A 27,099-nucleotide genomic window follows, 5' to 3' on the forward strand; every position below is an offset into this window, starting at 1 on the left:
CTATGGGCAAAACCAGCCCCTATCTTCTAGACAAAAAAAACCTGAGATTTCTTTTTTTTTTTGAGACGGAGTCTTGCTCTGTCGCCCAGGCTGGAGTGTGATGGCCGGATCTCAGCTCACTGCAACCTCTGCCTCCCGGGTTTACGCCATTCTCCTGCCTCAGCCTCCTAAGTGACTGGGACTACAGGCGCCTGCCACCACGCCCGGCTAATTTTTTGTATTTTTTAGTAGAGACAGGGTTTCACCGTGTTAGCCAGGTTGGTCTCGATCTCCTGACCTCGTGATGCGCCCGTCTCGGCCTCCCAAAGTGCTGGGATTACAGGCTTGAACCACCGCGCCCGGCCAAAACCTAAGATTTCTATAGCACGTCATTAAAACATACTACTTACCTTCAAAAACAAAAAACTGTAGGCCAGGCGTGGTGGCTCACCGCTATAATCCCAGCACTTTGCAGGGCTGAGGCAGGCAGATCACGAGGTCAGGAGATAGAGATCATCTTGACTAACACAGTGAAACCATGTCTCTACTAAAAATACAAAAATTAGCCAGGTGTGGTGGCACGCGCCTGTAGTCCCAGCTACTCAGGAGGCAGAGGCAGGAGATTCACTTGAACCTGGGAGGCTGAGGATGCAGTGAGCCAAGATCACACCACTGCACTCCAACCTGGGGAACAGAGCGAGGCTCCATCTCAAAAAAAAAAAAATTAGTTCCCTTGAAAAATTAATAAAGTCAGGCCGGGCGCGGTGGCTCAAGCCTGTAATCCCAGCACTTTGGGAGGCCGAGACGGGTGGATCACGAGGTCAGGAGTTCGAGACCATCCTGGCTAACACGGTGAAACCCCGTCTCTACTAAAAAATACAAAAAACTAGCCGGGCGAGATGGCGGGCGCCTGTAGTCCCAGCTACTCGGGAGGATGAGGCAGGAGAATGGCGTAAACCCTGGAGGCGGAGCTTGCAGTGAGCTGAGATCCAGCCACTGCACTCCAGCCCGGGCGACACAGCGAGACTCCGTCTCAAAAAAAAAAAAAAAAAAAAAGAAAAATTAATAAAGTCAATCTTTTAGAAAGGGTACCTGTGGCCTCTTACTGCCTTGGGAAGCCTTGAGCAATTACCTTTCTTTTTCCTTAGCGACAGGGTCTGGCTCTATTGCCCAGGCTGGAGTGCAGTGGTGCAATCATAGCTCTCTGATACCTTGAACTCCTGGGCTCAAGGGATCCTCCCACCTTACCCTCCCAAAGTGCTGGGATTATAAGCATGAGCCACCATGCCCAGCCTACATTTTTATGGATTATAAAGCTGCATTATAGGGTCTAGAACAGTAGTTCTTAACTTTTTTGAAACTCTAATGAATATGGTAGAACACATTTTCCTTGAGAAAATGCATCCCTACTCAAAAACATTTTACAGAGTTCTCGGGCTCCCTGGAGTCCATAGGCCATAGATTAAGAATGCAATGTCGCCGGGCACGGTGGCTCACGCCTGTAATCCCAGCACTTTGGGAGGCCAAGGCAGGTGGATCACGAGGTCAGGCGTTCAAGACCAGCCTGGCCAAAATGGTGAAACCCCGTCTCTACTAAAAATACAAAAAAATTAGCTGGGTGTGGTGGCAGGCGCCTGTAATCCCAGCTACTCTGGAGGCTGAGGCAGAGAACTGCTTAAAACCTGGAGGGGCGGAGGTTGCAGAGAGCCGAGACCACGCCACTGCACTCCAGCCTGGGCAACAGAGCAAGACTGTCTCAAAAAAAAAAAAAGAATGCAATGTCCTGCCGCAGGCTAGGCGCGGTGGCTCACGCCTGTAATCCCAGCACTAGGCCGAGCCGGGCGGATCACCTGAGGTCAGGAGTTCAAGACCAGCCTGGCCAACATGGCAAAACCCCGTCTCCACTAAAAATACAAAAATTAGCTGGACATGGTGGTGGACGCCTGTAATTCCAGCTATTCGGGACACTAAGACTGGAGAATCACTTGAACCCTGGAGGCAGAGGTTGCAGTGAGCCGAGACCATGCCACTGCACTGTCCGGCCTGGGTGACAAGAGAGAAACTCCGTCTCAAGAAAAAAAACAAAAAATACAAAAATTAGCCAGGCACGGTGGCAGGCGCCTGTAATCCCAGCTACTCAGAAGGCTAAGGCAGGGAGAATTGCTTAAAACCAGGAGGCAGGGGTTGCAGTGAGCCAAGACAGTGCCACTGCATTCCAGCCTGGGCAATAGAGCAAGACTGCCTCCAGAAGAAAAAAAAAAAAGAGGCCAGGTGTGGCGGCAGGTGCCTGTAATCCCAGCTACTCGGGAGGCTAAGGCAGGAGAATCGCTTGAACCCAGGAGGTGGAGGTCGCAGTGAGCCAAGATTCCACCACCACACTCCAGCCTGGGCAACAGAGCGAGACTCCCATCTCAAAAAAAAAAAAAAAAAAAAAAAGAAACACAATGTCCTACCATGGAGAATAAGTGTACTTGTTTTGAATCCAGGTATCACTCTGTTGCCCAGGCTGGCATGCAGTGGCACGATCATGGCTCACTGTGCAGCCTACAGAGACTATTAAACCTACTTAACTCTCCAATCTCTGCTGCTTCTTACTCTTCCATCTCTATCTTCTTGCTCTGTCAGGTAACTACCATCTTCAGTCTCTTAACTAACGTACCTCACAATCCATTTTCCATACTTCCTTGAAATGATTTTAAAACATAAATCACCCCTTAAACCCCTTCCTTCCTCCCTCCTTCATCTGTACTACTGAACGTGTTGTAGGCTGCACGCAGTGGCTCATGCCTGTAATCTCAGCACTTTCAGGAGGCCAAGGCAGGGGGATCACCTAAGGGCAGGAGTATGAGACCAGCCTGACCAACATGGAGAAACCCCGTCTCTACTAAAAATACAAAATTAGCCAGGCGTGGTGGCACATGCCTGTAATCCCAGTTACTTGGGAGGCTGAGGCAGGAGAATTGCTTGAACCGGGAGGAGGAACTTGCAGTGAGCTGAGATCGCGCCATGGCACGCCAGCCCGGGCAACAAGAGCGAAACTCTATCTCAAAAAAAAAAAAAAAAAAAAAAGGTGTAAATAATTTATGTGTCTACCCATATTAGAGAAAGAAAGAGATGGCAATCCTTCCTACCATCAGAAGGCTTCAATGGCTTCCCTAATAACCTTACCTCTCCAACTCATCTGTAATCACTCTCCAAAGTGTCAAACACAAGTGGCCTCCTTTCAGTTCTGAAAGCACACTAAATTCTTCCCATCTTCCAGTTTGGGCACTTACTGTTTCCTCTACCTGGATACCCTCTCCTTGACATTCTACAAAATTGGTTCCTCACTCTTCCCAAAAAGAACTTCAGGGGCCGGGCGCAGTGGCTCAAGCCTGTAATCCTAGCACTTTGGGAGGCCGAGACGGGTGGATCACAAGGTCAGGAGATCGAGACCATCCTGGCTAACACGGTGAAACCCCGTCTCTACTAAGAAATACAAAAAACTAGCCGGGCAAGGTGGCAGGTGCCTATAGTCCCAGCTACTCGGGAGGCTGAGGCAGGAGAATGGTGTGAACCCGGGAGGCGGAGCTTGTAGTGAGCTGAGATCCAGCCACTGCACTCCAGCCTGGACGACAGAGCGAGACTCCGTCTCAAAAAAAAAAAAAGAAATTCATTCCCCCTTTTCAGTGTCTGAGTCCTGAACTGGACACCTCTGTTACTTTTCTCAATTTGTAATTTATTTGCTTACCTTTTGTGTCCCCCGCCCCCAACAATTGTGTTAAGTTTCCAAAAGACAAGACCTCATCTGTCATTGTACCCCAATATATTCACAGGCCGACAACAGGAGCTGGTAAATGATAGGCTCTCAAGTACTATTTGTTGAATAAATTACCCAATCAGAGTCAAATAGTGAACAGATCTTAGATGTTTATAGAATATGTGTGAAAAAAATCCACCAAAACCCTGCATTTGAGAGAATAGCATTAACCAAACTTCCTTCCATTTAGGATGTCACTATGCCCTACAGAAACAGGGTGGCGCCCTGAAATGCTTAGTGGTTAGGACTATCCATTCTAAAAATAATAAATCGTGGCCGGGCACGGTGGCTCATGCCTGTAATCCCAACACTTAGGGAGGCCGAGGCGGGTGATCCCCTGAGGTCAGGAGTTCAAGACTAGCCTGGTCAACATGGTGAAACCCCATCTCTACTAAAAATAAAAAAATGAGCCAGGCGTGGTGACACACACCTGTAATCCCAGCTACTCAGGAGGCAGAAGCAGGAGAATCGCTTGAACCCAGGAGGCAGAGGTTGCAGTGAGCAGAGATTGTGCCACTGCACTCCAGGCTGGGTGACAGAGCGAGACTTTGTCTCAAAAAATAATAATAATAATAAATCGTAGGTCTGTGTGCCCTCCCAGTAATCATCATTCCCCATCTCTGTGTTCATCTCAGAAATATTCCAAGCTTCCTCCCTCCAATTCCTCGGAACAAAACAGATCACACTTTTTGTAATCCATATTTTACAGGCTAAACCAAATTCAAAAGTACCTACATACTTGGTATTACATAAATACACTAAGGTGGTACTACTACTACCACCACCACTGCTAAAACTGAACTGTACCTAGGCTACAAAACTAAAAACATCAACCTCCAAAACTGGAGAGCTTTCTCTGGTGCTAAAAGGTTTAAAAAACAAAGAGATGGAATTACACTGGATATAGAGCTTTTTAATCAAATCACTTATTAAAGAAACCTCAATACAACTCTCTTACAAAATGCAATTAAGCCCAAATGGTGGCAGTAAAACTTATCATTTACGTATGAACACTAGTTCACAAAATACATGTCCCGGCAAAGAACAAACTGAGCCCGATTTGCTCCACAAGTTGTTCATGGCAGCCACCGGTTTTGGCTATTTAACAAGCTTCTAAATCCTAATACACACGTCAGGCTGTCTAGAATAACAGGACAGACTACATCAGTACTTCCACAAACGAAAAAAGTCAGGGTCATCTGAAAGACAAGAAAAACAATGGTGTGATATATGCCTTACCTCTCTGGGCGCACACTCTAAAAGAAAACATATAAATGATGATAGTTGTAACAGTGGCTAAGTGACTTTTATTTTGTCTCATTTAGTTTCCACAATAACCCTGTAAAGGGGTCACTGCTACTCCCTGCTGTTTTAGTGATAAGAAAACTGAGGCACCTGGAAATGAAGACTCTTGACCTCAGATCAAAAGATAGCAGGGCCAAGATTTGAACCCAGGCTGACTAGTTCAGAACACTTCCGTTATGCTCCCCACAGAAGCTTCACTGCCTCTCTCCTGCCAGGTCCTTCTACACTCTCAAAGGCTTTCCCTTCAATCCAATTAACAAATTCCCCATAAACCCTGTACTGCCACTGATGGCTTCCAACTTCTGTGCACCACTGCTGCTCCCCAGCTTCTGCTGCCATGCTCCACCCCTAAGATTTGGAAAGTCAAAGACAAAAGTTGATAAGTTTCTTAGGCGCTAAGAGAAGCAAAATAAGTCACCTCATATAAGCAGAACTCACGCCGACTGCCACTGGAACGCAAGCCGGCCTCAGCTCCAGCCCAAGAAAAAAAGTGAGAACTCTAATATTCCCGTAGGAGACAAATTTGGACTATCCCTTTTTTGGCCACCAGGCTGGAAAGAACGGAAGCGATACTAACATTTACTGAGGGGCAGCCACATGCGCCCTAGGAGAAGACAGAACCAGGCCAATGGGGACTGGATGGGGGGAAGGGCACACAGGAGTTCCGGGAAAATAAATCCAAATAATGGGGTTCATACGACCAAAAGGCAAAGAGTAGGGAGTGGCCGCCCCCAGGCCGACTGCAAGAAAAAGTGGCGCTAAGAGCTGCTCTGGAGAGAAGGCGACCCAGAGCCTCGGGAGCTAGGCCAGGGCCAGGGGAAGCCCTGAAGGGCGGGGAGGGGGAGGAGCCGGAGAGAGTGGAGCCCGCTCAGAAGAGGCCAGGGTGTAAGCGCGGGGGAGCGACTCCGCGCCAGGCCTTCCCCGAGCCCTTGACCCAGCTGGGGAAAAAAGATAAGAGATGAAACCACTGGAGCCGGTTAAGCTGCCCTAACTTCCATCAGAGGCGCTCACTCACCTGGGCCTACCACAGCGATCGCAGCTGCAGCTCGCAACGGCACAACCAGCCCGAACCTCGCCCCCGCCCCACAGCGCGCCCAGCGTCTCCGCTCTCCGACGACGGCGACGGCGTAGACCCGCTGCGTCCTGGGAAATGTAGTCCTACGCCCGCCTCTCCTGGCCGACTTGGCTGCCACCGGAACTACCTTTCCCAAAAGACAAGGCGAGCGTTGGGCCCGCCGCTTTGCGTCACGCGCTCGGTTGTCGGCAGTCACGTGGATTGCTCGGGTCCATTCCCCTCCCCCCGCCTGGGTGGCCCGGAGATGGAGGAGGGCGGTGAACGGAAGGGGCGGGGGCGTTGCTGACGCCACTGCCCCCACCATTTTGGAACCGGCCTGCAGGGAGAGTCTGAGCCCCACCTACTCCGGGCCAGCTTACCTGGTCGAAAAGCTTCCGAGTTGGGAGTCTGCCGATTTTCGGTCTCTGCTGTACCCCCTTCCGCTTTGTGACCTTGAGCAAATTCATCCCTCCTCTCTAAACCTGTTTCCTCCCCTTTGAAATGAGACTCCTAATTTCCACCCCACAGCATTTGCGAGGCTCCGACAAAGTAAGGCACAGGAAAGCCTCAAGCACCCTGAAGGCGCAACGCAAATGGAGGGGTTGGTTTGGTTTCGTTTTTTTAAATTTTCATTGTGTGCCCTCATTCGGAGACCCAGAAGCCGCCGCTCCCCAGCCCTCCTTCTGTAAATATGATTTTCTGACTAGCCTCCTGGGAAGCTTGTTAAAATGGATGCTACTTGGGTATTGAACCCGAAGTTTACTGGGGAGTGTATCCCTGCAATCTACATTTTAAACCAACCTGTCGGGTGATTCTTACCCACCTACAAGTTTGAGAATCCCAGCGTTTATCAGTTTTGCACAGGCTGGTTTCCTCCGGAATTTCTGCGCTAGTGCCTTTGAACATTTAAGACCCATCTCATATGTCACCTGTGATGCTTTCAAAGTTGACTAGCTCCTCCCTGTGCTTGTGTTCCCACTGTAAGTTTGCCTCTTACTCTATAAGTATCAGGGCCTTCCCCGACCAGACTGTGAGCTCTCTGAGAGCCGAGATCAGTTTTGATGGATTTCTGCACCTCCAGAGAAAAGTAGACAAAGTACACATCAATGAATAAAGAAATCCAATGCTCTTCCTAAGAGAAAAGCTGCAAGGCTCAACTCAAGTCGCAGACCACAGCACATCAGCCCTTGCCCTCAGTGGTTTCGGCAGCATTCTTTCCACACGGCTTACTCTTTCTCCTTTGAGCACTTCCTGTGGTCCACGTACTGAGTAGTGCTTCTTAAAACGTTCTAATTTAATTGTTTTTTGTTTTTTGTTTTTTTGAGATTCCCCCTATGTGGCCCCGGGTTGAGCGCAGTGGTGCGATCTCGGCTCACTGCAACCTCTGCCTCCCAGGTTCAAGCGATTCTCCTGCCTCAGCCTCATGAGTAGCTGATTTTAGGGCCATATGCGACCACCCGGCTAATTGTTGTACTTTTTGTGGAAACGGGGTTTCGCCATGTTGGCCAAGCTGATCTCCGACTCCTGACCTCAAGTGATCCACCTGCCTCGGCCTCCCAAAGTGCTGGGATTTCAGGCTGGAGCCACGGGGCTGAGTCAATTTAATTTAATTTTTTTTTTTTTTTTTTTTTTTTTTTGAGACAGAGTCTCGCTCTGTCGCCCAGGCTGGAGTGCAGTGGCGCAATCTCGGCTCACTGCAAGCTCCGCCTCCCGGGTTCACGCCATTCTCCTGACTCAGCCTCCTGAGTAGCTGGGACTACAGGCGCCCGCCACCGCGCCCGGCTAATTTTTTGTATTTTTAGTAGAAACGGGGTTTCACCGTGGTCTTGATCTCCTGACCTTGTGATCCGCCCGCCTCGGCCTCCCAAAGTGCTGGGATTACAGGCGTGAGCCACCGCGCCCGGCCAATTTAATTTTAAATTAAAAGACTTTCTGGGTATCTACTGTAATACCATGCCCAGTGTAAAATACTGGGAACATGGTAGTAAACTAGATGGATACCAAAATACCTACTTTGCTCCCCTTTTAAGAAATACAGGCAAGGCCAGGCGCGGTGGCTCACGCCTGTAATCCCAGCACTTTGGGAGGCCGAGACAGGCAGATCACGAGGTCAGGAGATCGAGACCATCCTGGCTAACACGGTGAAACCCCGTCTCTACTAAAAATACATTTTAAAAAATAAGCCGGGCGTGGTGGCGGGCGGCTGTAGTCCCAGCTACACGGGAGGCTGAAGCAGGAGAATGGTGTGAACCCGGGAAGCGGAGCTTGCAGTGAGTGGAGATCGCGCCACAGCACTCCAGCCTGGGCGACAAAGCAAGACTCCATCTCAAAAAAAAAAAAAGAAAAGAAATACAGGCATATGCTAGGAACGGTGGATCACCGCTTAGGAGAATGCTGTGACTGATCTGATCCTCTTTCTAGGCCACAAAAAACTTTCTCCATATCAGCAATAAGGCGGTTTTGCCTTCTTATGAATCATTTATTTCCTGGAGTTGCACTTTTTCTTTCTTTCTTTTTCTTTTTTTTTTTTTTTGAGACAGAGCCTTGCTCTGTTGCCCAGGCTAGAGTGCAGTGGCGCGATTTCAGCTCACTGCCACCTCCGCCTCCCAAGTTCAAGCAGTTCTCCTGCTTCAGCCTTCCAAGTAGCTGGGATTACAGGCGCCCGCCACTGTGCTTGGCTAATTTTAGTATTTTTAGTAGAGACAGAGTTTCACCATCTTGACCACGCTGGTCTCAAACTCCTGACCTCATGATCCACCTGCCCCTGCCTCCCAAAATGCTGGGATTACAGGCGTGAGCTACCACGCCCGGGCTGGAGTTGCCCTTTTAATTTCTTTTTTTTGTTTTTGTTTTTGTTTTTGTTTCTTTGAGATGGAGTCCCGCTCTGTCTCCCAGACTGGAGTGCAGTGGAGAGATCTCAGCTCACTGCAACCTCTGCCTCCCGGGTTCACGCCATTCTCCTGCCTCAGCCTCCCGAGTAGCTGGGATTACAGGCGTGTGCCCCCAAGCCCAGCTAATTTTTTTTGCATTTTTAGTAGAGACGGGGTTTCACCGTGTTAGCCAGGATGGTCTCGATCTCCTGACCTCGTGATCCACCCGCCTCGGCCTCCCAAAGTGCTGGGATTACAGGCGTGAGCCACCATGCCTGGCATTTTCTTTTTCTGTTTTTGAGACGGAGTCTGGCTCTGTCGCCCAGGCTGGAGTGCAGTGGCACAATCTGGGCTCACTGCAAGCTCCGCCTCCTGGGTTCATGCCATTCTCCTGCCTCAGCCTCCGGAGTAGCTGGGACTACAGGCGCCCACCAGCACGCCCCGCTAATTTTTTTTTTTTTTTTTTTTTGTATTTTTTAGTAGAGACGCGGTTTCACCATGTTAGCCAGGATAGTCTCAATCTCCTGATCTCGTGATCTGCCCACCTCAGCTCCCAAAGTGCTGGGATTACAGGCGTGAGCCACCATACAGGCCTTTTTTTTTTTTTTTTTTTTTTTTTTTGAGACAGAGTTTTGCTGTGTTGCCCAGGTTGGAGTGCAATGACGCAGTATCTGCTCACTGCAGGCTCTGCCTCCTGATTTCAAGCGATTCTCCTGCCTCAGCCTCCCAAGTAGCTGGGACTGCAGGCGCCTGCCACCACACCTGGCTAATTTTTGTATTTTTTTTTTAGTAGAGACAGGGTTTCACCATGTTAGCCAGGCTGGTCTCGAACTCCTGACCTGAAGTGATCCACCCACTTCGGCCTCCCAAAGTGCTGGGATTACAGGTGTGAGCCACTGTGCCTGTCCTAATTTCCTTCAAGAACTTTTTCTTTGCATTTGCAAGTTGGCTAATTGACACAAGAGGCCTAGCTTTCTGCCTGTCTAGGCTTTTGACATCCCTTCCTCACTAAGCTTAATCATTTCTAGCTTTTGATTTAAAGTGAGAGACATGAACAGTTAGAGGCCATTGTAGGATTTTATAGGGTTATTAATTGACCTATTGTCAATATTGTTGTGTCTCAGGCAACAGGGAACGGGGAGACTGGAGGAGAAGGAGAGAAACGGAATGGCCAGTTGGTGGAGCAGTCAGTACGCACACAACGCTTACTAAGTTCACACAACACTTATTAAATTCACTTACTAAGTTCATAGGTGCAGTATGTGGCACTGCCAAACAATTACAATAGTAACATAACTGATGTTAATTGATAGGAATATCACTGATCACTATAACAGGTATAATAATAATGAAAAAGTTTGAAATATTGCAAGAATTACCAAAATGTGACAGGGACACAAAGTGAGCATATGCCTTTGGAAAAATGGTGCCAATAGAGTTGCTTGACACGGGTTGCCACAAACTCGCAGTTTATAAGAAACAATGCCATATCTACAAATCACAGTAAAACAAGATCTATCTTGGATCTGTTCTAACATCTCTACCAATCTCTGCCCCTTCCCTGGCCCAGAAATTTACCCCAATGTTCCAGTCTCTGTCCTCTCCTCTCCTCATTCAGCCTCTCTCCCTGAGTGACCTCTCCTCTTGAGTGATGTGGCATCCTCAGGTAGCTTTAACATCTCTTATTTTTAATTTTTAATTTTTTATTGTATTTATTGTATTTATTTATTTATTTATTTGTTTATTTTTGAGATGGAATCTCGCTCTGTCGCCCAGGCTGGAGTGCAGTGGCGCAATCTCAGCTCACTGCAAGCTCCGCCACCCGGGTTCTGCCATTTTCCTGCCTCAGCCTCCCAAGTAGCTGGGACTACAGGCGCCCGACACCTCGCCCAGTTAATTTTTTGTATATTTAGTAGAGACGAGGTTTCACTGTGTTAGCCAGGATGGTCTCAAACTCCTGACCCCAAGTGATCCGCCCTCAGCCTCCCAAAGTGCTGGGATTACAGGCGTGAGCCACCGCACCTGGCCTATTTTTTATTTTTTGAGACGGAATCTCGCTCTGTCACCCAGGCTGGAGTGCAGTGGCACAATCTTGGCTCACTGCAAGCTCTGCCTCCCGGGTTCACGCCATTCTCCTGCCTCAGCCTCCCGAGTAGCTGGGACTACAGGCGCCCACCACCACGCCCGGCTAATTTTTTGTGTTTTTAGTAGAGACAAGGTTTCACCATGTTAGCCAGGATGGTCTCGAATCTCGCTCTGTCACCCAGGCTGGAGTGCAATGGCGCCATCTCGGCTCACTGCAAGCTCTGCCTCCTGGGTTCACACCATTCTCCTGCCTCAGCCTGCGGAGTAGCTGGGACTACAGGCACCCACCACCACGCCCGGCTAATTTTTTGTATTTTTAGTAGAGACAGAGTTTCACCGTTAGCCAGGATGATCTCAATCTCCTGACCTTGTGATCTGCCCACCTTGGTCTCCCAAAGTTCTGGGATTATAGGCGTGAGCCACCGCATCCGGCCACTTTAACATCTGTTTTAAGCACCTTATTCCCTTATCTACATCTTAGATTCAACTCACTTAGTTCCAGATATATAGGAGCCACCATACTCTGATTTCCCACTGGTATCTCAAATTCACCCTGCCAGAAACCAAACTCTTCTTCCTTCCAATACAGCATTACCTAGTTAGGTGTGTATTTAATTGTTTGTATGTCTGCATTCTCCATGAGGCTTTGAGTTCCTTTCAAAGCAGAGAAAACTGTATCACTTCATTCATTTGGTGGGCACATACCATGGGTCAGGCCCTGTACTATGATACTCAGGAAAAAAAAGAGTAAACACAACAGATGTGGTCCCTTCCCTCACAGAGCTTACCTCCAACTGGGGAGATAGCATTAAGAAGTCTATCGCATGCATAATTAATTACTAATGGGATGAGTGCAATGCAGGAAGAGTATATGGTATATTCTTTGATAGCACAGAACAGAGGTCAGCAAACTAAACCTATGGGCCAATTCTGGCCCATCTCCTGTTTTCATATGGCCAGAAACTAGGATTATTTTTACATTTTTATTTACTTATTTGTTTTTGAGACAGAGTCTGGCTCTGTCCCCCAGACTGGAGTGCAGTGGCGTGATCACAGCTCACTGCAGCCTTGACCTCCTGGGCTCAAGCGATCCTCCTACCTTAGCTCCCAAAGTAGCTGGGACCACAGGCATGCACCACCATGCTCAGCTAATTTTTTTTTTTTTTTTTTGAGACAGAGTCTTGCTTTGTCACCCAGGCTGGAGTGCAGTGGCGCAATCTCGGCTCACTGAAGCCTCTGCCTCCCAGGTTCAAGCGATTCTCCTGCCTCAGCCTCCTGCGTAACTGAGATTACAGGTGCCCGCCAGCACGCCTGGCTAATTTTTGTATTTTTAGTAGAGATGGGGTTTCACCATATTGGCCAGGCTGGTTTCAAACTCCTGACCTTGTGATCCACCCACCTCGGCCTTCCAGAGCACTAGGATTAGAGGTGTGAGCCACCGCATCTGGCTTTTTTTTTTCTTTTTTTTTTTGAGACGGAGTCTTGCTTTTTCACCCAGGCTAGAGTGCAGTGGTGTGATCTCCACTCACTGCAACCTCCACGTCCCAGTTCAAGAGATTCTCCTGCCTCTGTCTCCTGAGTAGCTGGGATTACACACCACCACACCCAGCTAATTTTTGTATTTTTAGTATAGACGGGGGTTTCACCATGTTGGCCGGGCTGGTCTTTTTTTTTTTTTTTTTTTTTTTTGAGACGGAGTCTCGCTGTGTCGCCCAGGCTGGAGTGCAGTGGCGCGATCTCGGCTCACTGCAAGCTCCGCCTCCCGGGTTCACGCCATTCTCCCGCCTCAGCCTCCGAGTAGCTGGGACTACAGGCGCCCGCCACCACACCCGGCTAGTTTTTTGTATTTTTAGTAGAGACGGGGTTTCACCATGTTAGCCAGGATGGTCTTGATCTCCTGACCTCGTGATCTACCCGCCTCGGCCTCCCAAAGTGCTGGGATTACAGGCTTGAGCCACCGCGCCCGGCCTGCCGGGCTGGTCTTGAACTCTTGACCTCAGGTGATCCACCCGCCTCAGCCTTTCAAAATGTTGGGATTACAGGCGCGAGCCACCGCGCCCAGCCAGTGTTTTCTTTTTAATTTTTTGTAGAGACAGGGTCTCACTGTATTGCCCAGGCTGGTCTCAAACTCCTGGGCTAAAGCAGTCCTCCTGCTTAGGCCTTCCAAAGTGCTAGGATTTCAGGTATGAGTCACCATGCCCAGCCTATTTTTACATTTTTTAATGGTTAGGGAAAAAAAAAAAAGAAAATTTTATTGGCTGGGCGTGGTGGTTTATGCCTGTAATCCCAGCATTTTGGGAGGCCGAGGCAGGTGGATCACCTGAGGTCGGGAGTTTGTGACCAGTCTGACCAACATGGAGAAACCCCATCTCTACTGAAAAGAAAAATTGGCCTGGCGTGGTGGTTCATGCCTGTAATCCCAGCTACTCAGGAGGCTGAGACAGAAGAATTGCTTGAATCCCGGGAGGAGGAGGTTGCAGTGAGCCAAGATCGTGCCACTGCACTCCAGCCTGGGCAACAAGAGCAAAACTCTGTCTCAAAAAAAAAAAAAGAAAGAAAGAAAATTTTCCTTTTGTGACATGCAGAAAGTGTATGAAATTCAAAGTTCAGTGTCCATAAATGCATTCTTGTTACTGTCTATGGCTGCTCTAACTGCAGAGTAGAGTGGTTGCAACAGAGACTCTGTGGTCTGCAAAGCCTACAATATGAATGATTCACCCCTTACAGAAAAGGCTTGCTGGCTTGGTGTAGAATCTGGAGGTCCCATTCTAGGCTAGAAGTTTAAGGGATGCTTCCCTAAGGGAATGACCCGTAAACAATATAGTTAGCCAGGCCAAGAATTGGGGAAGAGCATTCCAGACAGAAGGAACAACACATGGAAAAGCGCTGTGGCCTGAAGGAACATGGCACATCCTAAGTGTTGTTAGGCCTGCCATTGACTCTGGAGTGTAATAGGAGGAGAAGCACAATAAGGTCGGCCAGGTCCTAAGCAGCCAGATCCTACTGGGTCTGACAGTCCAAATTGAGGATATTGGATTTTATTCTGAGAACAATGGGAAACCATTGAGCGGTTTATAAGCAAGGGAGGGACGTGATTCTCATTTCCTTTTTTATTTTTATTTTACTTTTTTTTTTTTTTTTTTTGAGACGGAGTTTTGCGCTTGTTGCCCAGGCTGGAGTGCAATGGTGCGATCTTGGCTCATTGCAATCTCCACCTCCCAGGTTCAAGCGATTCTCCTGCCTCAGCCTCCTGAGTAGCTGGGGTTACAGACATGTGCCACCATGCCCGGCTAATTTTTTTGTATTTTTAGTAGAGATGGAGTATCACCATGTTGGTCAGTCTGTTCTTGAACTCTTGACCTCAGGTGATCCACCCACCTCAGCCTCCCAAAGTACTGGGATTACAGGCATAAGCCACTGAGCCTGGCTCGCATTTCCTTTTCTAAAGGATTACTGTGGTATAATGTGAGAAAGGATTAGGGCAAACTAGAGTGAAAGTGGGGAGACCAGTAAGGAAGTTATATCATAGTATTCCAGATGAGATGGGACAATGGCATGGTCTAGTGTATTCTCAGTGGGGATGAAGAAAAGTGGGAAGATTCAAAAGAGAGAGGACGTTTAGGAGATCATATCTACTGGTCTTGGTGATCAGCTGGCTGAGAAAGGGCAGAAGGAGTCAACTCCCTAGCCCACGCTGCTTATACAGGTTTTACCACACTCATCACAATGTGTTGAAATCGCCCATCTGTGCCACCTACAGAGAGCCAACTCCTGAAGGGCAACAACTAGTTCGTTCTTTGTCTTCCTAGAATCCAGCAGTTGGCTAAGCATGGAATTGACAGCAGTAGGTACGTGTATGTATGGACTTTCCTTAGCTCTTTCCTGTTTCTGTTAGGAGCCCTTCCCTGCCCTGCCCTGCCCTGCCCTGCCCTCCCTTCCCCTCCCCGCCTCCCCTCCCCTTCCCACCTCCCCTCCCCTTCCCACCTCCTCTCCCTCTCTACCTCCCCTCCCCTCCCTACCTCCCCTCCCCGCCTCCCCTCCCGCCTCCCCTCCCCTCCCCACCTCCCCTCCCCTCCCCTGCCCTCCCCTCCCCTCCCCTGCCCTCCCTTCCCCTTCCCTGACAGAGTTTGGCTCTTGTTGCCCAGGCTGGAGTGCAAAGGTGCGATCTCGGCTCACTGCAACCTTCGCCTCCTGGGTTCAAGCGATTCTCCTGCCTCAGCCTCCCGAGCAGCTGGGATTACAGGCGCCCACCCCCACGCCCAACTAATTTTTTGGTTTTTTTGTTTTTTTGTTTTTTTTGACATAGAATCTCACTCTATCGCCCAGGCTGGAGTGCAGTGGCGCGATCTCGGCTCACTGCAAGCTCCGCCTCCTGGGTTCACGCCATTCTCCTGCCTCAGCCTCCCGAGCAGCTGGGATTACAGGCGCCCACCATACGCCCAGCTAATTTTTTGTGTTTTTAGTAGAGACGGGGTTTCACTATGTTGGCCACGCTGGGCTCAATCTCCTGACCTCAGGCGATCCACCTGCCTCGGCCTCCCAAAGTGCTGGGATTACAGATGTGAGCCACCGCGCCCGGTCAGGAGTTCTTCTGTCTTTCTGATCGCCCAACTTCAAAATCTCAGAGGAATCTTAGCTTCCTCCTTCTATCTTATCCACCATATTGCATCAGCCACAACATCCACTGTATTCTGCCCCCAGAACATCTACTGAGTCTTCTACCACCCTGTTTTAGGCCTTTACATGTCTCAAAGAACAGAGTATGTCTTAGAACAGTGCTTGGGCCAAAGTAAGGAATATGAAGTGTTGGCTATGATAAGGTCTCCCAAGGTTCCTTGTTTTCTGCCTCTCTCCATCCAAGCGGAGAGGTATCCTACAAAAGGTAGTCAGAGGGTTGTTCCTCAAGTACAACTCTGATCCTGTCAACCCCTGTCTCCAGTGCCCTCAGGATCAAACCCTAAACCCTTAGTGTAGTCTACAAGGCCCTGCAAGGTATAAACTCTGATGATCTCGCCAGCTTCACCATCACCTTCCAAGGCCCTCCATTGCCATCAGAATGAGGGACAAGCTCTAAACCTCTAGTATCTGGCCTCCATGTCATACCAGCCTTGGCTTCTTCATACACAATATTCCAGTCATGTGTTCTCATCTTGACCATACTCTGGACTTCCTGCTTCCTCATGCCTGCTCATGCCCTTCCTCCCCAGCAGCCCCACCTATCAAAGGCCTATCTCATCAGTTCAGAATCTGCATCTTTTAGGAGTACCCCAACACTGACTGCATTTGTCAGACTCTGTCTTGCATCGTTGTGATTTCTGCACATGGCATCCCTCTGCTGACCTAGGAGCAAACAGAGTGGCATCTGTTGTTCTGCCTGTTCAGCACCTTCCACTCCTTCCTCTGGTAGCAGCACTCTGATAATCCTTTGTAAAGTTATCCCTGCTGGGTGTGGTGGCTCACGCTTGTAATCCCAGCACTTTGGAAGGCCGAGGTGGGTGGATCACTTGAGGCCAGGAGTTTGAGACCAGCATGGCCAACATGGTGAACCCCATCTCTACCAAAAATACAAAAATTAGCCGAGCATGGTGGCACACACCTGTAATCCCAGCTACTTGGGAGGCTGAGGCAGGAGAATCACTTGAACTCAGGAGGTGGAGGTTGCACTGAGCCGAGATCGCGCCACTGCACTTCAGCCTGGGCAACAGAGCGAGACTCAGTCTCAAAAAAAAAAGAAAGAAAGAAAGAAAGAAAGAGGCCGGGCGCGGTGGCTCAAGCCTGTAATCCCAGCACTTAGGGAGGCCGAGACGGGCGGATCACGACGTCAGGAGATCGAGACCATCCTGGCTAACATGGTGAAACCCCGTCTCTACTAAAAAATACAAAAAAAAAAAAAAAAAAAACTACCCGGGCACGGTGGCGGGCGCCTATAGTCCCAGCTACTCGGGAGGCTGAGGCAGGAGAATGGCGTAAACCCGGGAGGCGGAGCTTGCAGTGAGCTGAGATCCGGCCACTGCACTCCAGCCTGGGCGACAGAGCGAGACTCTGTCTCAAAAAAAAAAAAAAAAAAGATAAGAAAGAAAGAGAAAGAAAAGAAAGGAAAAGAAAAAGAAAAGCTATCCGTCCCCCACTCTCACTTCAAGGTGAGCAGGTGACTGACTGATCAGTACATTTCATTTCCTTGGCCCCAGTGATTGGCAGATGGCTTAAACTGGGATAGCAGATGGAATGAGCATCAGCCTGAGACCTTGACTGAACCACTGAGGAAAGGACCCTCTCTTTCCCCTGGCATTGCTAAACTGGAAAAGCACCAACCTGGACTTGTTAATGGTCATCTCTGCCACCATTGAGAGGGAGCCATCCTGAGAATGAAGTCAACACAGCTGGAGAGCAGAGCATGAGTTGAGAAAGACATCTTCCCCAGATATACCAGTTAAGCTCTTGGATTCAGCCATGCCTGACATTAGCAGCACCTATGGACTTTTCCATGCCATGAGCCAATAAATGAGTTGGTTTGGGTTGGGTTTCTTCTACACTGAAGTCATGACTAAGAGAGGAGCTGTTAGAGCTATCTCTTGTGTACAAGAGGCTCTCAGGACAGAAAGGAAGCTGGAAAGGGAAATCAGTAGAGACGAACCAGCAGAACTATCTGACCTTCTACGCTTGAAGGGCCACCTAAGGAAGAGAGGAGCAATTACCTTTGCTATTGCTTAGACTGACCAAGGGGGCGTCACCTCCATCTCTGCTTTCCAGAAGCAAACCAAACACTCTAGTCAGGGGAACAGTGGCTTGTTTGCTGTTGATCATTGGAAAGAGGCGGCCCCTCATTGCTGAGCTTGAGCAGAAAATGATTACTCCCTCACCAGTCAGTGAGTATCTACCCTCAGGAATACTCTAGTCTAGTGGTTCCCAAGCTTGTTTGGATATTGGAGTAATCTCGGGATGTTTGCTTTTTTGTTGTTTGTTTTGAGACAGGGTCTGGCTCTGTTGCCCCAGCTTTAATGAAGTGGTACAAACATGGCTAACTGCAGCCTCCACTTCCTGGGCCAAAGTGATCCCCCCACCTTAGCATCCCAAGTAGCTAGGACTACAGGCATGCACCACCAAGCTCTGCTAACTTTTTGATTTTTTTTTTCTTTTTGAGACATGATCTCACTGTGTCTCCCAGGCTGGAGTACAGTGGTGTGATCACAACTCACTGCAGCCACGACCTCTTAGGTTCAAGCAATCTTCCCACCTCAGCCTCCCTAGTAGCTGGGAACACAGGCACATGCCACTAGGTCCAGTTAATTTTTTTTTTTCTTTTTTGGTAGAGACAGGGTCTCTCTGTGCTTCCCAGGCAGGTCTTAAACTCCTGGGCTCAATCCTGGGCTCAAGTGATCCTCCTGCCTTGGCCTCCCAACGTGTTGGGATTACAGGAGCGTACCACTATGCAGAGACAGGGTCTCACTTTGTTGCCCAGGCTGGTTTTGAACTCCTAGGCTCAAGCAATCCTCCCTTCTCAGCCCCCAAGAGTGCCGGGATTACATCATGAACCACCGCACCTGGCCTATCTCAAGATGTTTTTAAAATTCCAACACTTGGCCGGGCACGGTGGCTCAAGCCTGTAATCCCAGCACTTTGGGAGGCCGAGACGGGAGGATCACGAGGTCAGGAGATCGAGACCATCCTGGCTAACACAGTGAAACCCCGTCTCTACTAAAAAATACAAAAAACTGGCTGGGCGAGGTGGCGGGCGCCTGTAGTCCCAGCTACTCCGGAGGCTGAGGCAGGAGAATGGCGGGAACCCGGGAGGCGGAGCTTGCAGTGAGCTGAGATCCGGCCACTGTACTCCAGCCTGGGCGACAGAGCGAGACTCCACCTCAAAAAAAAAAAAAAAAAAAAAAAAAATCAGAAGAAATTCTAACACTTAGACCACATGTCAAACCAAGCAAATCACAGTCTCTGGATGGATCACAGGCATCATTTTTTTTTAAAGTTGATTCAGGTGATTCCAATGCACAGATACATTTGGGAACCACTGCCAAAAGCTCCCATCTTTTTGCTTCCAAAACTGACACTTTAAAATTATATTATATTTTTTATATATATATATATATATTTTTTTTTTTTTTTTTTTGAGACGGAGTCTTGCTCTGTCATCAAGGCTGGAGCGCAGTGGCACAATCTCAGCTCACTGCAACCACCACCTCCTTGGTCCAAGCAATTCCCCTGCCTCAGCTCCTGAGTAGCTGGGATTACAGGCGAACGACACCACATCCAGCTAATTATTTTGTATTTTTAGTAGAGACAGGGTTTCACCATGTTCGCCAGGCTGGTCTCAAACTTCTGACCTCAGGCAATCCGCCTGCCTCAGCCTCCCAAAGTGCTGGGATTATAGGCGTGAGCCACCGTGCCCAGCCTATAATTTTAAAATAATTTTATATAGAGATGAAGTCTCACTATGTTGCCCAGGCTGGTCTCGAACTACTGAGTTCAAGTGATCCTCCTGCCTTAGCCTCCCAAAGTGCTGAGATTAAAGGCATAAGCTACCACACCCAGCCTCCAAGGCTGACACTTCTATAAAGCAGAGATTCTCCCTCTAGCTGCCCATTAATCCCCCTGGGAATCGATTTTACCAAAAATCCCCATGTCCATGTTCGTGCCCCACCTCCCAGATTCTGATCTATTTGGTATGAGCTGGGGCCCCAGTAATGGCATTTTTATTTGTTTGTTCATTTTTTTGAGATGGAGTTTTGCTCTGCTGCCCAGGCCAGAGTGCAATGACACAATCTCATCTCACCACAACCTCTGCCCCCGGGTTCAATCAATTCTCCTGCCTCAGCCTCCTGAGTAGCTGGGACTACAGATGCGTGCCACCATGCCCGGCTAATTTTTGTATTTTTAGTAAAGTTGGGGTTTCACTACATTGGCTAGCCTGGTCTTGAACTCCTGACCTTGTGATCCACCCGCCTCAGACTCCCAAAGTCCTGGGACTACAGGCGCGTGCCACCATGCCCGGCTAATTTTTGTATTTTTTTTTTTTTTTTTTTTGAGACGGAGTCTCGCTCTGTCGCCCAGGCTGGAGTGCAGTGGCGCGATCTCGGCTCACTGCAAGCTCCGCCTCCCGGGTTCACGCCATTCTCCTGCCTCAGCCTCCCGAGGAGCTGGGACTACAGGCGCCCACAACCGCGCCCGGCTAATTTTTTGTTTTTTTAGTAGAGACGGGGTTTCACCGTGGTCTCGATCTCCTGACCTTGTGATCCGCCCGCCTCGGCCTCCCAAAGTGCTGGGATTACAGGCGTGAGCCACCGCGCCCGGCCTAATTTTTGTATTTTTAGTAAAGTCGGGGTTTCACTATATTGGCCAGCCTAGTCTTGAACTCCTGACCTTGTGATCCACCCGCCTCAGATTCCCAAAGTACTGGGATTACAGGCGTGAGCCACCGTGCCTGGCCCAGTAATAGCATTTTTAAAATGCTGACCTAGGCCGGGCACGGTGGCTCACGCCTGTAATCCCAACACATAGGGAGGCCAAGGCAGGAGGATCACCTGAGCCCAGGAGTTCAAGACCAGCCTGAACAATGTAGTGAGCCTCTATTCCCTACAAAAAAAAAATTTTTTTTTTTTTGAGACGGAGTCTCGCTCTGTCACCCAGGCTGGAGTGCAGTGGCGCCATCTTGGTTCACTGACAGCTCCGCCTCCTGTGTTCATGTCATTCTCCTGCCTCTGCCTCTGGAGTAGCTGGGACTACAGGTGCCTGCCACCACACCTGGCTAATTTTTTAAAATTTTTTTTCAAATTTTTTAACTTTTAAAATTTTTTTGTGATGGAGTTTCGCTCTGTGGCCCAGGCTGGAGTGCAGTAGTGCAATCTTGGCTCACTGCAAGCTCCGCCTGCCAAGTTCACACCATTCTCCTACCTCAGCCTCCCGAGTAGCTGGGGACTACCATCACGCCCGGCTAATTTTTTTTGTAATTTTAGTGGAGACGGGGGTTTCACCGTGTTAGCCAGGATGGTCTCGATCTCCTGACCTCGTGATCCACCCGCCTCGGCCTCCCAAAGTGCTGGGATTACAGGCGTGAGCCACCGCGCCCTGCCCAAAAAATTTTTTAAAAGGCTGGGCTCTCACTTTGGGAGGCCGAGGCGGGCGGATCACAAGGTCAGGAGATCGAGACCACAGTGAAACCCCGTCTCTACTAAAAATACAAAAAATTAGCCGGGCGCGGTGGCGGGCGCCTGTAGTCCCAGCTACTCAGGAGGCTGAGGCAGGAGAATGGCGGGAACCCGGGAGGCGGAGCTTGCAGTGAGCCGAGATTGCGCCACTGCACTCCAGCCTGGGCAACAGCGTGAGACTCCGTCTCAAAAAAAAAAAAAAAAAAAGGCTGGGCTCGGTGGCTCACGCTTGTAATCCCAGCACATTGGGAGGCCAAGCCGGGCAGATCATGAGGTCAGGAAGACCATCCTGGTTAACACGGTGAAACCCCGTCTCCACTAAAAATACAAAAAAGTCTCTGGGCGTGGTGGCAGGAGCCTGTAGTCCCAGCTACACTGGAGGCTGAGGCAGGAGAAAGGCATGAGCCCGGGAGGCGGAGCTTGCAGTGAGCCGACATCATGCCACCACACTCCAGCCTGGGTGACAGAGTGAGACTCCGTCTCAAAAAAAAAAAAAAAATCAGCCTGGCCAACATGGTGAAACCCCATCTCTACTAAAAATACAAAAATTAGCCAGGTGTGGTAGCTCGTGCCTGTAATCCCAGCTACTTAGAAAGCAGGAGAATTGTTTGAACCTAGGAGGAGATTGCAGCGAGCCAAGACCGTGCCACTGTACTCCACTCTGGGCAACACAATGAGACTCTATCTCAAAAAAACAAAAGACTTACTAGAACTTACTAGAAAAATAAAGTTTAAAAAGACATACAAAATACATTTTTTTGTTATTACACACAACAGACATAAATTTCCTCAGTCTGATTGCTATTAAGCACCAGATGTGGTGGCTCACGCCTGTAATCCCAGCACTTTGGGAGGCTGGGGCAGGTGGATCACCTGAGGTCATGAGTTCGAGATCAGCCTGGCCAACATGATGAAACCCCGTCTCTACTAAAAATTAGCTGGGCGTGGTGGCGGGTGCCTGTAATTCCAACTACTTGGGAGGCTGAGGCAGGAGAATCACTTGAACCCAGGAGGTGGAGGTTGCAGTGAGTTGAGATCGTGTCACTGCACTCCAGTTTGGGTAACAGAGCTAGACTCTATCTCAAAAAAAAAAAGGGGCCGGGCGCAGTGGCTCATGCCTGTAATCCCAGCACTTTGGGAGGCCGAGACAGGCGGATCACGAGGTCAGGAAATCGACACCATCCTGGCTAACACAGTGAAACCCCGTCTCTACTAAAAAAATACAAAAAACTGGCTGGGCGAGGTGGCGGGCGCCTGTAGTCCCAGCTGCTCGGAAGGCTGAGGCAGGAGATTGGCGTGAACCCGGGAGGCGGAGCTTGCAGTGAGCTGAGATCCAGCCACTGCACTCCAGCTTGGATGACAGAGCGAGACTCCAGTCTCAAAAAAAAAAAAAGAAGTTTTTAAACACTCTCAATTCATTGGGGACCAGACAAAAACCAGCGTATGGACCATACTTTGCGTAGCACTGTTCTAGAAGATACTTGCAGCCCCTCCCACGTCCCTCTCCACCACCACCTGTGCAAAAGCAGGATGTGGCACCCACTAACTGTTGCCACTCTTTTTCCACACTTGACCCCAAACAAGTTCCTCTTGCAGTTGGGGTGTCCCCTTTCGGGTGGCAGTGAATGTAACACCACTGACTCCTCTCAGAATTAGATTGGATAGTGGTGGGCTCCTGCAAAGACAGTTATTCCCAGGAAAGTCAAAGGTCAGTCCTCAGGGGATCCATCCAGGCCCTGCTGCAGATTAGGATTCAGATTTTAGAAGCTGCTTCCCCAGCCCCTCTTGCATCAGAAGCAAGAGCCTGAACCTCACTGATCTATCTCCTCCAAGCTACTTGCTGGTGCATTTTATTTAGTCCTAAGACCTGCCTCATTGAAACGGGCACTTTATTATCTGGTGTAATTCAGTGTTTCCCAACCAGGGACAATTCAATCCCCCAGAGGATATTTGGCAATGTCTGGAGACATTTGTGGTTGTCACAACCCCAAGCATGGGGCAGTACTGCTGACATCTATTGGGTATTGAGGCCAGGGATGCTACTAGACATCCTACAATGCACAAGACAAATCCCTCACAACAACGAATAATCCTGCTCAAAATAGCAGTAGTGCCAAGGTTGAAAAACTCTTGGCCGGGCGCGGTGGCTCAAGCCTGTAATCCCAGCACTTTGGGAGGCCGAGACGGGAGGATCACGAGGTCAGGAGATCGAGACTATCCTGGCTAACACGGTGAAACCCCATCTCTACTAAAAAAAAATACAAAAAAAAAAAACTAGCCGGGGGAGGTGGCGGGCGCCTGTAGTCCCAGCTACTCAGGAGGCTGAGGCAGGAGAATGGTGGGAACCCGGGAGGCGGAGCTTTCAGTGAGCTGAGATCCGGCCACTGCACTCCAGCCTAAGCGACAGAGCGAGACTCCATCTCAAAAATTAAAAAAAAAAAAAAACTGTTTATCTTGCTTAGAGAGGAAAAGTTCAGTAACGCTAAGCTTTAAAATATGATTGTGTTGGGCCAGATGCAGTGGCTCCCTCCTGTAATTCCAGTGCTTTGGCAGGTCAAGGTGGGAGGATCATTGAGACCAGGAGTTTGAGACCAACCTGGGCAATATAGTAAGATCCCATCTCTACAAAAAATTTTAAAATAAGCCAGGCATGGTATCAGCCTACCTGTAGTTCCAGCTACTTGAGAGGCTAAGGTGGCAGGATCACTTGAGCCCAGGAGTTCGAGGCTGCAGTGAGCCATGATTCCATCACTGCACTCCAGCCTGGGCAACAGAGCAAGACTGTCTCTAAAAAAAAAAAAAAAAAAAAAAAAAGGCCGGGCGCGGTGGCTCAAGCCTGTAATCCCAGCACTTTGGGAGGCCGAGACGGGCGGATCACGAGGTCAGGAGATCGAGACCATCGTGGCTAACACGGTGAAACCCCGTCTCTACTAAAAATACAAAAACTTAGCCGGGCGAGGTGGCAGGCGCCTGTAGTCCCAGCTACTTGGGAGGCTGAGGCAGGAGAATGGCGGGAACCCGGGAGGTGGAGCTTGCAGTGAGCTGAGATCCGGCCACTGTACTCCAGCCTGGGCGGCAGAGCGAGACTCCGTCTCAAAAAAAAAAAAAAAAAAAAAGTTTGAAACCAGCCTGGCCAAACATGGCGAAACCTCATCTCTACAAAAAATACAAAAATTAGCTGGGCATGGTGGTGTATGCCTGTAGTCCCAGCTACTCAGGAGGCTGAGGTGGGAGAATTGCTTGAAACCGGGAGGTGGAGGTTTCAGTGAGGCAAGATCATGCCACTGTACTCCAGCCTGAGGTGACAGAGCGAAACACCATCTCAAAAAAAAAAAAAAAAAATTATGTTGATTACATGGACATGCCAAAAAGAAAACTACAAAAGAAAAAGAGAATATTACTATGGTTTATTCAGTAATAACTAACATAATTCTCTTGTTGTGAAGTTCATCAATAAATTCATGCTTTCCTTCTCCCACCTCCTTTACACTGGGGGGCAGAGGGGTGGTGGAGGTTGTGGTGGGGGAGGCTGCAAAAGGTAGATTGGGGTGAGATGGAGATGAGAGGTGAGGTCAAACAGCCGGAAGAGCACACAGATTTTGATGCCAGATCTGACTTCACATTCCCACCCTTGACTACTGCTTTAGCTGTGTGCCTTCAGGCAAGTGACCTATCCTCTCTGAGCCTCAGTTTTCTCATCCATATGACGACTCCTATCTTACAGGGAAGGTCCAGGCACTCGGCCATTAACAGGACTTCATCCTGAGGCAGTGGGAACTATGAAAGGAAGCTCAGTGAGCGTGGGGGAGGCTGCCAGCTTTGAGTGCTCACGTGGGCAGCCTGGAGGGGAGCTGACTTACCCTCACAGTGCCTGTGTTTAGTCTTCCTCCAGGTAGGCTAAGAAGTCTTTCTTGGCTGGCTGCGGTGGCTCATGCCTATAATCCCGGCACTTTGGTAGGCTGACGCGGGTGGCTCACCTGAGGTCAGGAGTTCAAGACTAGCCTGGCCAACAGGGCAAAACCCCGTCTGTATTAAAGTTACAAAAATTAGCTGGGCGTGGTAGTGGGTGCCTGTAATCCCAGCTACTCAGGAGGCTAAGGCAGGAGAATCGCTCGAACCGGGGAGGCTGAGGTTGCAGTGAGCCAAGATTCTGCCACGGCACTCCAACTTGGGCGAAAGAGCCTGACTGTTTCAAAAAAAAAAAAGTCTTCAGTCTTTCTTGAAGTCTAGCCAGAATCTCTCCTTTCCTAGCCTGGACTCTTCTTTTTGTTTAGTTCAGAGCCTTAGGTGTTTGTTGCTATCACCCCGGTCTGTCAATGCAGCAGGGAAACGTCTTAAGGTTGTAATTTGTATTTTGCTCTGCTTGCTGCGGGTGTTTACTCCTTCCGGCCTGGGGGTGGGGACTGCGGTTGTTACAGGCTTTGGGATTGCCAAGCCAAAAGCGGAGGTTGCCAGGCACCAAAAGACATCCCCCAGCCAGGGCTCTTGTTTACCAAGGCCCAGCTCCAGGAGCCAGTTACTATGCTGGGTTACTCCACAGCACAGGGCTCCCAGCTTGGGAGGGGCGGAAGTGGGACCCATCAGAGAAGTCTTGACGAGTTTTCCCAAGCCAGAGAAAGCGAACAGGGGTCTGGGTGTTTTTGCTGCTGCTGTTGTCTTTTCTTGAATAATAGCAACTTTGCATCACTCCCATTCAGATCTCCCGGGACCTCTGCTAGGTGCAAAGTTGCTGTTTGTGGGGAGGGGACGGATGTGGGAGCACGAAGTGGTCTTAGGAGTCACAGCAATAGACCTCTATGGCTAAGCCAAGCCGATCCAAGAAGATAGAATTGACTGAAGACCAGAGAGTCTTCCTCTAAACATTCCAGACTGGATAACCCCCCAGGAATTATACCCAGGGCTTCAAAGGGGTGGGGGCAATATAAAAAATTTAATTATGGCCGGGCACAGTGGCTCATGCCTGTAATCCCAGCACTTTGGGAGGCCGAGGCAGGCAGATCACTTGAGGTCAGGAGTTCGAGACCAGCCTGGCCAACAAGGTGAAACCCCATCTCTACTAAAAATACAAAAAAAATCAGTTGGGCATAGTGGCAGACACCTGTAATCACAGCTACTCGGGAAGTTGAGGCAGGAAATTTGGGAGGCAGGGATTGCAGTGAGCCCAAATCGCACTGTTACCGGTTGAAGGTGTCCAGGTTCTTGGCGTCTTGAACAAAGAATTGGACAAAACACACAAACAAAGCAAGGAAAGGATGAAGCAACAAAAACACTCCACAGTGTGGGAGCGGGCCGACATAAGGGCTCAAGAGCCCTATTACAGAATTTTCTGGGGTTTAAATACCCTCTAGAGGTTTCCATTGGTTACTTGGTGTACACCCTATTTAAATGGAGAGGGGCCGGGCGCGGTGGCTCAAGCCTGTAATCCCAGCACTTTGGGAGGCCGAGGCGGGCGGATCACAAGGTCAGGAGATCGAGACCACAGTGAAACCCCGTCTCTACTAAAAATACAAAAAAATTAGCCGGGCGCGGTGGCGGGCGCCTGTAGTCCCAGCTACTCAGGAGGCTGAGGCAGGAGAATGGCGGGAACCCGGGAGGCGGAGCTTGCAGTGAGCCGAGATCGCGCCACTGCACTCCAGCCTGGGCAACAGTGTGAGACTCCGTCTCAAAAAAATAAAAAATAAAAATAAAAAAATAAATGGAGAGGATATTTCCTGTCATAGCTGAAGTGTTTCCATTTGATTTAGCTCTAGGAAGTCAGTGTGAATCAGCCTTAGGTTTCCTGCCTCTAGACCTTATTTTCCTGCCTCAGCATCACTGCACTCCAGCCTGGGAGACAGAACAAGACTCCATCTAAAA

General features: G+C 49.4%; 1 protein-coding gene across 9 annotated transcripts in view; it reads right to left on the reverse strand.

Moving 5' to 3' along the window:
• The window catches only part of THRAP3 (thyroid hormone receptor associated protein 3), a 106,576-nt gene extending 81,013 nt beyond the window's left edge, over positions 1-25,563 (reverse strand). For 5 of the 9 annotated variants that reach the window (XM_045374481.2, XM_045374475.2, XM_074011958.1 and 2 more), the window contains exon 1: positions 6,099-6,175. The gene's annotated coding sequence lies outside the window, so the exon portion shown is untranslated. Of the gene's footprint in view, positions 1-5,501; positions 6,176-6,517; positions 6,831-25,103 lie in introns of those variants that run through there. The other 4 variants (XM_074011950.1, XM_045374478.2, XM_045374480.2 and 1 more) reach the window with 3 other exon arrangements.
• Between the last annotated feature and the right edge of the window lie 1,536 nt (positions 25,564-27,099).

Source organism: Macaca fascicularis, chromosome 1 (genome assembly GCF_037993035.2).
Source record: "Macaca fascicularis isolate 582-1 chromosome 1, T2T-MFA8v1.1".
Classification (NCBI taxonomy): Eukaryota; Metazoa; Chordata; class Mammalia; order Primates; family Cercopithecidae; genus Macaca; species Macaca fascicularis.